Here is a 14,195-nt window from a genome sequence, read left to right as displayed (position 1 = left end):
GGTTCATAATGAGACACATCATTATGTATGAATTTTGTATTTGAATAACATTAATCCCAAATAAGGTCTCAAACAATCTTAACCTGATACTAAGACCAATAAAATACACGATAAGAATTTAAAAGTTGTATTTGATTCACGGATTTGGGAAGAGATTTGAAAAGGAAAAGCGAAAACATATATGAAATGTAGTTATATTCCATTTGCATTTCACATCTCTTTTCTTTTTACCTTTTCCAACACAACCTAAGAATTTTACTCACACTCCGTTGTTGGGACAAAAAATATTTTCTAATGAAAAATATTTTTTACAGAAACCTTTTTATAGACAATGTTTAATGGAGAAAATATTTTTCTATATTTGGTGATGATGGTGGTAGAACGAAGGTAGAGGTATAGGTGGTGGCATGGGGGTTGGGCGACAACGATGGTGATGGTGACAATGATGTTGACAATGGCTGTGGTAATGGTGGTGGACCCTTGTAAGTCATTTATTCATTTATTTGGTAAAAATTTTGGGCCTATAGCATTTTCCGATGGTGGTGTGGTGGTGGAGGTGAGAATAGTGGTGGTGGTGTTGTGATATTGATAAAATTTTAGTTTAAAAAAAGTTTTTCGCCTTTTAAAAGTGAAAAATATTTTTTTTGCCTAAATAGACGTGTTTTTCATTGATTTTGAAAAATATTTTTCGTTAACTTTCGTTTTTTATTATACTAAATACTAAAATATTTTTAAAAGGATATTTTTTACCTAAACAAACGAAATCTCACTATCCAAATTATTATCAGACATTGATGGATAGTGAAGATGCAACTCCTTGATGTTTGAACATGTGCACGGCAAAGAGATTTTATCCCCCAATGAATCGATCCAAGAAACAAAATATCGAATTATCAAAATATCAAAATAAAACGTGCAGGAATTCCTACTTGTGCGTTGGGTTTTTCTTAGCAACATATGAAAAGATATCATTAGACTTTTGTGGCTAATGGGTGATCAACGGTGATGATGTTCAGATTGAGAAGGGTTTGTGTCATTTCGCAGTTCGTTTCAAATTATTATTATCATTTTTTTAAATTAGCCTATGGGTCGGTTAATATAATTTTTAAACTTTGATTATAGTATTAAAAATTTGAGGTAATTATTAAAAAAAGTAGAATTTTGATCTCTATAACAAAATAAATGTTTAATTTGAATTATTTTTTCGTTAAGTAAAACCAACAAAAATAGATTTTTTTTCATTGAAAAATATTTAGTTCGGAAAATGAGCTTCGAACAGTAATGTTTTGTTCAACACTAGTATGTCAAACGGTTCTCGTTTGTAGGATTTTTCTCCTAGTCGTCATTCAATTGAGGACTTTTCTCTTGATATGTTGGATGATAGATTTTCGACAACTCTATTTCTCAGTTCCATACGAATTTGAAGAAGAAATGCAATGGTATAAAATTGAACAATCGTCGTTCAATTTCAGACGAAATGCATTGGTGTTCTCACTATTAATGGGTTTAGGGTTTTGAATAAATGAACGAGAAAGAGAGACTGTCATTTTTTAGTTTATTGAAGGAGAGGGACTGTCGTACGTCGTTGACTGATGGAGAGGGTGTGCAAATGAGGTGGGTGTGCATAACTTGGGTGATGATATTATAAATAGGGATAAATTTGGTATTAAGTGTGGTGTTAAAAGAAATATTATTAAAATTTAGTGTTTAGAGTGGGTGTTCAAAGAATTGAGGGGTCCAATGAATAAAAGTAGGTGTTAGTAGCAAACTTTTTATTTTCTTATATTCCAATAAGACCTATAAGTAACACAGTTACCAAAATATTTCTAATAATAATATTCATATTGACAATGTGAATATTTCGTGAAGGAGCGTGGAGACGAAGTTGAGCCCTAACCAGCTATTTATTTATTAAATTTGTCAGCGAAGGAATTTTTTGAAATATTTATAAGAAAATTTAGAATTTGACCATAATAACAAAATAAATTCTAAAATTTTAATTTCATCAATTTAAATCACTTACTTGATTTCATTAAGTAAAACCAACCAACAAAAATATTTTAACCATTTTTATTCAGCACTGTGTTATCGAACAAAATCTTAACAATCAACAAACCAGTACCGAACAACCTCAAACAACATAACAGCAATCGAAAATGACAAAGAATCATTAAGTCAAGGATCGAGAAGATAGACAAACTTATCAATGCAATGCCAACTTCGTCCAAGTAGTTGTCATCATCCTCTATTGCTAGACTCATCTAAACTGTTGATTTCTTATATCAACGAATGGTGACAGTGATTTGAACTAATGACTTCAACTAACGACTTCATCCCACAGTAACAATGATTTTTTATTTAGGGTTTAGGGTGGTGATGAGAAGATGAATACCGTTTAGGGTTTAGGTCGGTGAATGGTCTCTGTTGAATGATTTGGTGGAGCTGGAAGTGGGTGTACAATGTTGTAGAGTGCAATACTAATTGTCTTCATTTGGTGGGTGGGTGTTCCATTGGAGGTTACCTTTATTGAAATTTTACTTCAGGTTATAATTATAATAATAATAATAAAAAGTTTAAATTGAGAGGTCCAAAAAATAAATGTATGTGTTAATAGCAGCCCTCGAAAATAATTTGGATTAATTGGAGCACAAGTTGGTGAAGAGAGATTTATGAATAAATGTCCCATTAAAATTTAGTTTTCAATTTTCAAAAATAATTTTATAAGTTTTCAATTCATATTTTTATCTTTCTAATAATTTTTAAAATATTTTAATTATTTTTAAAAAAAAAAAATTAGATTCACTTAATCTTAATATATTTAAAAAGTAAAAAATTTGTACAAAAATATTTTAAAAAATTTATTATATACAACAAAATAAGAAAATGTACTGAATTTTTATATTTTTTATATTTGATGAATTTTTTTAAAAAAAATTCAAAAATATTACACTTTTTAAGCATATTTAAATTAAATGTATCTAAAAATAAAAAATAAAATTTACATAAAATATCAAAAAAAATCACTAAAAATAAAAAATACAAAAAATAAATGAATTAATTAACTAATGAATCAATACATAAGAACTATAACATATATTAAATGAATTACATTTTATTTAACAACAAACTCATAACGATGAATCAATATATCTTATTTATATTTAAAAAACAAACTTGCAAGTTGTGGTTCACATTATTTTCAATTGTTGATTTGATCAAAATGGACGGAATCCTTGTTAGAGCTACAGACCATTCATTTGTGAAGATGACCTGGAAATAGGGACGATGACAAATGACAAGATATTGGGGGTGTTTGGTGGAGCTTTTTTAAGCCAACTTATGGCTTCTGGCTTTTAAAAAATTATTTTGAACTGTTTGGTTAAACTTATTTCAAATAGCTTCTAATTCTAACAACTTATTTTGAGTCAAAAAAGCTAATTCTGAGAAGCTGATCACCCCTTGCTTCTGATTATCAGCTTTTGTTGTGGACATGTTAATTCACGGTTATACTCTTAGATTTTTTTATTTTTTATTTTTTTAAAAATAGAAAATGTAACGCCTTCAAAATAACAACAATAAACCCATCAGATAAGACATGCATTTACATATAAACTAGCCACATTCTTTTATTCATTAGAGTTCCATTACATAAGTATTACATGTTAACATCAAAACAAAATGCCCTACGGGCTTACAGCTTTCCAAGTTAACACTTGGTTACAACAAAGAGTACTAACTCGTTTACACATTAAGCCCTTGGCTTGAAGTTACATGTAATACATCAAAAGTTAAGCGACAAAAGTATGCCCGTCTCTAGCCTCCCAGCTATATCCTTGGAGGTGGCATGCTACCTGCACCTGAAAATGATATTCCCATATAGGGTGAGCCACAGCCCAGTAGAAATACACTAAACCAACCATGAACAATGACTAAAATATTAGCACTTGATAGATGGTCAACACTGATACATTCACATAAATTACACATTTATGTCATACAACTTATGAGTCTAAGTTACCTTTCATTTTTCCTTTTTCAACAGATAAGCATGCTAGCTCTTTCATCATTTCCACAGATATGTATAAAAACTATATCCCACATTCGGATAAGCATATGAGCTATATCCACATTCTCAACAGATATGTATAATAACAATATCCCACATTCACAGATAAGCATATAAGCTCTATCTTTACTTCTCTAGACAAGCATATGAGCTGTGTCTACGGAGTTCATCCCCTATCTTCTCCCAACACTATCCGGTTTAGAGGTACATCCCCTATCTTCCCCTAAACCGCGGAGTACATCCCCTATCTCCTCCTCTACACATAACGTATATAAACACATTGGTTCTATATACAATCATCCAATACATACAGTTAATGTATTCTATCAACCGTCAAGTTCCATGACACATTTCATTGATTAGTTTCAGTTTGCCTAATCATCATGCATTGTCTACAACAATCACGACTATCCTCCACCGATAGCCCAAAGTAGTTATTTCTAAACAGAAAATAAATGCACAATGGATATTCAATCAACATTTCATTTCCTCATTTCTCACAATTAATTATCCCAATTAATTAAACAATGTAATTAGGCCATTTTCCATAATTACCATTTCAACCCTTAGGTCCCATTTTCATCAATGATTCAACATTTATTCCATTTCTCCATGCCAAACATGCATCTAGGTTTATTATGAATAAAACCCCAACTTTTGTAAAATTACACAAAAGCCCCAAACTTTTGCCAAATTACCAAACCAAGCTCAACATCTCAAAATACCAAAATTTAAAGACAAAATCCATAGAGAGGAGTAGGATATCCCTACCTCGAAGTTTAAGCCACAAAGGAGATGAAGACTCGAAGATCAACTTGCTCCAAATCCAAACTTTTTCAGATTAAATCGAAGCTCTCAACGCCCTCTATCTTTTTAACAAAGGCCCTAGGCTAGATTCACACTCTAGGGAGATCAAATCTTAGAGAGAATGAAAGTTTAGAGAGAGAGAGTGTCGGATTTAGGTTTTGCTCAAAGAAAGGAAGTGAAAAAGTGATGTTTAAAACGCTGCTGTCCGCTGATATAAAACACGCTCGCTCGAGCGAAGACTTGGTCGCTCGAGCGACCAGACACAGAAAACTCTCGCTCGAGCCAAGAAGTTCTCGATCGGGCGAAGAAAAACCCAGACCGCTCGAGCGAAGGAAGCTCGCTCGAGCCAAGAAAGGCAACTCTCAGGTCCAGAACCAGACGCAACACTACACTCGCTCGAGCGACAAACTCCTCGCTCGAGCGAAGGACCAAAAATCTGGGCAGCAACACTAGGCTCCCAAACACAACCAACCTGTAACAAACCTGCCCAACACATCTTATAACTCAATATACAAAGTAAAGAGGATGCAAACTAGATAATAAACAACAACCAACATCCACGGACACATGTCCGGATCACTGTACAACAAGGGTAAACCCGGGATCGCTATAACCTCCCCCCCTTAAAGAATTTCCCCCTCGAAATTAAGCACAAGTTTTCAAAAAAACAAGCTTTCCTTCATTTTAGACAATGTTACAATTTAACATTCAACAATTCGACCCATTACCGGTCATCCCATCCCTTTAACAAGAGACATATCACAATATGTAAACAACATATGTATTTTCAACATGCATCAACATTATGCATTATCTTTTCAATTTCAACAATATAATCAACATATATAATGTCACATTCAACTTCCATATGAGGCAAGTTCCAAAACATACTTCCAATAACCAAAACATTTTCAATGTTTCACAACTTAAGACATATATAAAAGCTCTTAAGTTCAACAAAATGCAAAATTTAAATACAAGATCACATATCAACAAATAAGTCCGGATATTTCTCTCGGACTTCCAACTCACGTTCCCAAGTGGCTTCCTCCACTCCGTGATGTTTCCACAAGACTTTCACCAAAGGAATGGTCTTGCCACGCAGGACCTGATCCCGCCTATCCAAGACCCGAACCGGTCTCTCCTCATACGAGGCATCCTCATCTACCTCTAAATCAGTCCAATCCAACACATGTGATGGATCTGGCTCATACTTCCAAAGCATACTCACATGAAACACGTCATGCACTCCGGACAACTGCGGTGGTAAGGCTAATCGATAAGCAACCTCACCAATCCTCTCAAGGATCTCAAAAGGACCAATAAACCGAGGGGATAACTTCCCACTCTTCCCAAACCTTATCAGGCCTCGTCTAGGTGATATCTTCAGAAAGACATGATCACCTACCTCAAACGCCAAAGGCCTCCTCCTACGGTCAGCATAACTCTTTTGTCGACTCTGGGCTGTAACAAGCCTCCTACGGATAAGCTCAACTTTCTCCGTCGTATCCCTAACCAACTCCGGACCCAACAAAGGTGCATCACCCACCTCGGCCCAACAAACTGGAGACCTACACGGTCGGTCATACAAGGCCTCAAACGGTGACATACCGATACTAGACTGAAAACTGTTGTTGTAGGCAAACTCTACCAAGGGCAAGTGCCTCTCCCACGTCCCACTGAAGTCAAGGACACAACCCCGAAGCATATCCTCAAGGATCTGAATAGTACGCTCGGACTGCCCGTCAGTCTGAGGGTGATAAGCCGTACTAAAGGTCAACTTAGTGCCCAAGGCACTCTGCAAACTCTGCCACAACCTAGCAGTAAGACGAGGATCTCTATCTGAGACGATCGTCACTGGGACCCCGTGCAATCTCACTATGTCCCGAATATACAAGTCGGCAAGATGATCTACCGAATCTTTCACGCGCATAGGAATAAAGTGCGCCGACTTAGTCAACCGGTCTACAACCACCCAAATAGCATCACTACCCCGTTGAGTTCTCGGAAGACCTACAACGAAGTTCATAGTGACATGCTCCCACTTCCACTCGGCAATAGGCAAGGGTTGCAACAAACCTACTGGCCTCTGATGCTCGGCCTTCACTTGCTGGCAAGTAAGGCACTTCGATACGAAAACAGCCACATCTCTCTTCATACCCCGCCACCAAAACTGGCGACCCAAATCCTGATACATCTTAGTACCTCCCGGATGCACCGCAAGGCGCGAATGATGAAACTCTCGGAGTACTTCCTCTCGGCATGACTCCGGTACAAACAAACGGTCTCGGTATCTCACACTCAGGTCGGGATACACCGTCAAACCCTTCTCAACTTTCCCACTGGAGATCTTCTCTCGGAGGGATTCTACCTCAAGGTCACCTCTCTGTGCCTCTAACACTCTAATCACAAGTGTAGGCTGCGCAACAACAGAAAACAAGGCCGCAGCCTCAACAGATTCGCCCAATAGCAAATCAAACTCGCCAAGTGCTCCCAACATCTCCCATTCCCGGATGGCTATACTAGCAACATCACTAATGGTCTTCCTACTAAGGGCATCGGCCACAACATTGGCCTTTCCCGGATGATAATGCAACTCAAAATCATAATCCTCGATGAACTCCATCCATCTCCTCTGCCTCAAATTCAAGTCTCTCTGGGTAAACAGATACTTCAAACTCTTATGATCCGAGAATACCTCGAACCTCTCACCATAAAGGTAGTGCCTCCAGATTTTCAAGGCAAAGATCACTGCTGCTAACTCTAGGTCGTGTGTGGGGTAATTCTTCTCGTGTATTTTCAACTGACGTGAGCCATAAGCTACCACTCTCCCCTCTTGCATCAACACACAGCCCAAACCCTCTCGTGAGGCATCACAATAAACCGCATAACCCAACCCTCTCTCCGGAATAATCAACACCGGAGCGGTGGTCAATCTAACTTTCAGATCTTGGAATGACTTTTCACAAGTCTCACTCCACACAAACTTGACTCCCTTCTGAGTCAGTCTAGTCAACGGTGACGCTAGCCTGGAGAAATCTTTCACAAACCGACGGTAATACCCAGCCAATCCCAGAAAACTGCGGATTTCAAACACACTCTTAGGCTGTGCCCAATCCTGCACTGCCTCTACTTTGGATGTATCAACAGACACCCTTTCCCCGGATACCACGTGGCCTAAGAATTTGACTTCCCTCAGCCAGAACTCACACTTCCCAAACTTGGCATACAGCCTATGGGCTCTAAGCAACTCAAGCACCACTCTCAAGTGTGCCTCGTGCTCCTCCTCAGAAGACAAATAGATAAGAATGTCGTCCACAAAGACGACCACAAATCGGTCTAAGAACTCCCGGAAAACCCGGTTCATCAAGTCCATAAAGACTGCCGGTGCATTGGTAAGCCCAAATGGCATCACCAGAAACTCGTAATGGCCATACCGCGTACGGAATGCCGTCTTCGGAATATCCTCATCCCTGACCCTCAACTAGTGGTAACCCGATCTCAAGTCTATCTTAGAGAAACAACGGGAACCCTTCAACTGGTCAAACAAATCATCTATACGGGGCATAGGATACTTATTCTTAACCGTAGCCCGATTCAACTTCCGGTAGTCAATACACAATCTCAAGGCACCATCTTTCTTTTTAACAAAGAGGGCCGGTGCTCCCCACGGTGAAACACTAGGGCGAACAAAGCCCTTATCGAGCAATTCCTGGAGCTGAACTTTCAACTCAACCAACTCTGCTGGAGCAAAACGGTAAGGTGCCATAGAAATCGGAGCCGTGCCGGGCACTAAATCAATAGAGAACTCTATCTCTCGGTGAGGTGGCAAACTAACGAGATCTTCGGGAAAAACATCCGAATACTCACAAACCACCCTCGGCAATACATGCTGGGTCTCACCACTCTCACCACTCTCAAAGCTAGCAAGTAGACTACTAAGTTCACTTCGCCCTCGCGAATCATACCCCGGTGGCAAAACACTACCAACCCGGTGTAGACACCCCATTTTTGACCGCCCTTAAGACTTGGGCACTACTGATGGTTTGCTCGGTGTTGAGAGGTGTGCAGGGCAACTGTTCAGTTTCTTCGGCAAGGAGAGAAGCAAATCCTTCAAAACACTTTGTTTAGGGGGTTTGAAGTTGAAGAGAAGAGGAGAAGAGGGGAGAAGCCAAGTTGAAGAAGAAGATAGGCAAGAATTGCTAGAAGCGAGTCGAGCAGCCCTCGCTGAATCGGGCTTATCTGTCTGTACACTTGGAGTTTAGCTATGGGGCCACCACCATCGGAAAGCTTACTTCCGAGGCTTCATTTTGCACTCAAGAATCTCCTAGAGCCAAGTCCGGGTGGGGGAGATATGATCAGTTGAAGTCGGGCATCATCCCGGTTGGATCGAAACTGCGCGGCTTCACGGAAAAGGGCATAACTTTTTGCATAGGAGGAATTTTGATGCAAGGTTTGCGCCATTGGAAAGCTAACTTCCGGGGCTTCAATTTGGAAACAAATTGGCAGTTTTTTGACCTTACCGGCCATCCACCGGCACTATATTTATCCGGCCGGCAATTTAGTGTGCCGACCGGCACTTTATTTTGCTGACCGGCAATTTTTGCTAGCCGACGACCTTCCGGAGCATTCTGCAGATTGAGTGGATTCCAGCTGTGCCAGCTGGAATGCACAGAATCGATCCCCCACGTGCATGTGTGTTTGTTTTGCACCTTGTGAGCCTTTAAACCCCTTAACCTTCTAGAAGCTTGAACCTTTTGGCCAAGCTTCTTGGCCAGCTGTTTTAGCTTCCTCTAGAAGCCTTGCACCCCCCTTGAACCCCTTGGCCCCTTTGAAGCTTGTCTTAGAAGCTTAGCATTGCTTATATAAGCACCTCTCCTCCTCCTTTGTTGAGGTTAGAGATTTGAGGCAAGAAAAACCAGAGATATATAGATATATCTGATATACATACATACAAACCTCCATCTCTCTCCATATCTCTCTCATTCAACCATCAAACACCTTTGTTCTTGGGCCATTTCTTCATCAACTCATAGCACAAGGCATCCAACGCCCATTCCAGTAGCTTGAGGCTGTTCTCCAAAGCTTAGGAGCACCTAAACTTGGTCCAAGAGGTGCTGATTTGCTGGTCTTCAAGGGTGAGTCCTCATCTTCCCTTTTCTAGCCTTTTCTTGCTTCATATCTAAGCCATAGTTTCTTGCATCTTTGGGCTCCGACCCAAACTTAAAATCATCATATTTTGAGGTCCTCTTCATGTTTGATTGAGGACCTCTTACTGTTTGAGGACAGTAGCTAGCACTTCCTTCATTAGTCCTCCTTGAATGCCATAATCTTGCATAGAATTTTTGGCTTGCGTGTGATCTGTTTTAGAGCCTGATGTAAACTGAAAATAGGCTTATTGTGAGCCCCTCTTCAACATTGAAGAAGGGCTCAACACTGTTTGGGACTTCCATGTTGTACTTCCCTTTATATCCTCTTTTTGGTCCCATTTTTGTATGTCTTGGCAGCCCCTGATGTTGCTGTTTTTGGACCTTGGTCCGAACTAAAAGTGGCTTTATTTTGACCTCCTTAACATGTTTTATTAAGGGTATTTTCTTGTTTGGTGAATTTTTTGTATACCTCATGTTATAGCCACTTTTGAGCCTCATTTTTGCATTGCATTTCTAATATATTTTTATACTGTTTTTGGGGCTGCCATAAACTGTAAATAGTCTTATTTTGGGCCCCTCTTCAATGTTTTTGAAGGGACCTAACCTGTTTGGAGTTAGCAGCTGTGAGTTGCTTCATAACCTCATGTTTAGGGCCATTTTTGCATGCCATTGTTGCCCTATCTTTGCTTGTTGTTTGGCCATGACTTGTACTAGAAAAATGCTTATTTTGAAGCTGTTTTGCTTCTGTCTTCATGTTCCATGTCCATATTGTGCATGCTTTGTATAGCTGTAAGCCATTTCGGGTGCCAAAAGTCCATGTTTCGGGACTATTCCATGCATCGGTTGTGTTTTCGCCTCATTTCGGGGCTGTTTTCCCCCACATTTCAGTGCTGAAATTCCATTAGCATGATTGCATTCCATTTCCATGCTATTGCATTGCGTATGCCATTGCCTCGGTTTGCGTGCCCGTGTGCACGCATTTCGAGGCACTCCATTTTCATTCATCGGCCTCTTATGTGAGTGTGGCTGAGGCTCTCTCATGTTAGTATAAGTCCATGTTGCATTCTATATGCCATTTTAGCCATTGCACTGCATATGTCATTGCCTCGATTTGCGTGCCCGTGTGCACGCATTTCGAGGCACTTCATTTTCATCTTATGGCCACTGATGTGAGTGTGGCTGAGGTCCACTTGTATTGGTGTAAGCCCATCTTGCATTGTGTATGCCATGTTTCAATACGTTGTGCATGTTATGTTGTTAGCATTGTGTGTGCCATGTAGTTATATTGCATGTTTGTATGTTTGCTTGCATTCTTAGGTCGCATGTGCATTGTTGTGCATTGCCTCGCCTCTTGACCAACCATGATTGAGGTTGGGTCCCTTGTATGTTTTGTGTGCATTGCATTTGACATTGAAATGCATACTTGACTCTTTGGCCATCATGCATCGAAATGCGTGATTGGTGGCCCGAGGGTCGAGGGCCATGTTCCCTTGAGTCCATTACATGATAGGAAGTGTGTCCATGCATACATTTGCCTAAAAATTCCATGTCATACACTGCTTGTCCTCTGCTGCTGCCAATTGCAGGTTCTGCAGGAAGTTTCTGCCGACCGGCAGAATTCAGTGCCGACCGCCAATCCATCAATAGCCGATAACTTCATCAACGGCCGGTGACCATTCCCCATGGCCGGTGGCCATCCCTCCCAGCCGGTGGTATTCCCCAACATCCAGAGAGCATGTCCTTAGACTTTGGCAGTCCTCAGAAGAGCAGGGCAGTGAAAAACAGAGGCAACAGTGCTATGGCAGCGAGTTTCCGGGCGATATGGGTCAAGCATGCATCATTCGCGCATCCCGAGGCAGGGGCCGTGGCCACCTTCCCTTTGCATTTAATTTGTTAATTAAATAGGAATTCTGTAATAATTAATTAAGTAGTTAGTTATTTATTCGGACTGTAATATTTATTCGGTCCCTCCGAGTGAGGGCGTATTTGTAATAAGTGTGTGTGGGTGGTGTGTATGTCTTCCAATCCCCGCTTCTTTCTTCCCTTTTATTTACCTGCTTATGATGGTAGACTAGGGCATATTTAAATTAGCATAACAGTATGATAGCATGCGTGCATCCATACATCTGTCTTACATGCACCGGGTTCGGCACATCATGCTAACTGCACTTGTATTTCAATTCCAAGTTGAGAACTTGTTAGTTGCAGCATTTCACATGCCATCTTTAGGATAGCCGAGCCTGTTTAGATTGCATCTTTGCATGTGTTGCATTAGCCATTTTTAACATGAACTAGGATCATGCATATGATTACTGACTAGTTTCTGTTTTGGCTCGGAGTACTAGGTAAGCTTTTATGCTTTAGCATATCGCATGCGTGCGAGTGTTGCCATGACAGTATGATTACCATGAGGCTAGCTGCTTATGTGATATAACTGCTTGAATGCCTGTGGATGGAGGTTGAATTACCTAAATTGGAATAATGCATTAAAACTGTGAGTTTTAAGCCCACTAGATAGTGGCAAAATCATCTGTTCTAAAAGCCCACTTGAGGGTGGCAAAATCTGCATTTTAGCCTACTTGCGAGTAGCAAACCATTTTCAAAACAAACATGAAATGTTTTGTTCCAATTTGGGCGATTTGGTCTATACTTGTTTGCTGCGCGCATAACATAGTAATTCTAGGCTAACAATTGGTTTAAGAACACATAAAGTTTTCAAAAACGGATATCACGGTTAGTAGAGGCCGGTCTTCGGACCGGGCGAAAGGGGGTGCTCATAGCTGACCTTCCCCGATCGTACCCAAGCTCCCGAGCCGAGACAACTCCGGTGATGACGGACATGTGGCCTTCGGCACCGAGTCAGGGTTTCCTAAATTCTCCCATAAAAAATATTTAGGCGGCGACTCTGTATCTGGCAAAGCAGTCCATGTTTGGCACTACCTTTTCAAAAATCTGTTTCTCAAAACGATTTGCCAGATTTGGACTCTTTGGTTTAGATTAAGAACCGTGACACAAATCGAGTCCGAACTGTAGCATGAGGCCCTCCGCGGGCGCGTCTACACCCGGTCTCCTAAGAAATGGAACCACTCCCCGCTCAAGGTACATAACGTGACCCTCTGGCGGTAGCAATCGATAACAGCCCGGTATGACGATAGCCAGTCCATACCCAAAATAACATCAAAACCCTTCATGGGCATGACAACAAACGGAAAAGGAAGCCTATAATCGGCGACTTCTATATCACATCCTCTAACACCCTGTTTCAGGATCAACTCACCACCCAAAGGCGATACCACACAAATAGGAGATGCTAACTGTGCTAACTCCAATTCCAAAACAGATGCAAATGCAGCAGTTACAAAAGAATGAGATGCACCCGTGTCTATCAACACACTAGCAACCGAGTTGCAAAACAGAAAAGTACCTCTCACTACTGATGGAGCTGGTACTAAATCCTGCGCGGTAACAGCATACACGCGCCCCGTAGGCCCCTGGTCTACCTGCTCACCTCTCGGAGCAAAAGACTGCTGCACAGACTGGGATGACGAAACTCCCGGATTGGCCCTCGAGGCCTGCACAGACTGAGCTGGCTGAAAACCCTGCGTCTGCCTAGAACCAGATGCTCCCGAAGTGGCACTCAACTGCGGGCAAAACCTCTTCAGGTGCCCAGGCTGTCCACACTGATAACAAGTCAAGGGCTGCCCCCTGCCCAAACTCTGACTTTGTGATCTAGCCGTAGAAGAAGCAGCTCTCTGACCCCCACCCTTCTTTGGGCAAACAGAAACCTTGTGACCCAGCTGGCCACACTTGTAACAGGTGAAATCCCCCTGACCCCCTCTCCCAGAGCCTGCACTCGGCACTGGGAAGGTCGATCTAGCAACACCACCCTGCGACTGCTGAGGGTTAAAACCCCTCTGCCTCTTGCCATCACCCTGACCATCCTGGCTCCTCCTGGAGCCTCTCTGCCCCTCATCCTCCTCTTGCATCATGAGCTCCATATGAGCTGCAGCGTCCACTAGGTGTCTATACTCTCGGATGTAAGACCCACCAACTCTCAACTTGAGGCCCCGCCTCAACTTCCGCTCAAACTCATAGCAACAGCGTTCCTCAGACGCCACCAGTTCCGGTGCAAACCTGGACAGACTGGTAAAAGTAGCCTCAAACTCGGCCAC

The 14,195-nt window shown here is 41.2% G+C and overlaps 1 pseudogene; it reads left to right on the top strand.

The window, feature by feature from the left end:
- The first annotated feature begins 427 nt into the window (after positions 1 to 427).
- LOC145805267 (xyloglucan endotransglucosylase/hydrolase protein 4-like) overlaps positions 428 to 14,195 on the top strand; it is a 34,354-nt pseudogene continuing 20,586 nt past the window's right edge.

This window comes from Camellia sinensis, chromosome 13, assembly GCF_055761805.1.
Source record: "Camellia sinensis isolate YWXY chromosome 13, ASM5576180v1, whole genome shotgun sequence".
Classification (NCBI taxonomy): domain Eukaryota; kingdom Viridiplantae; phylum Streptophyta; class Magnoliopsida; order Ericales; family Theaceae; genus Camellia; species Camellia sinensis.
The sequence above is the reverse complement of the archived record's forward strand: the minus strand, read 5'-3'. Positions and strand labels throughout refer to the sequence as shown.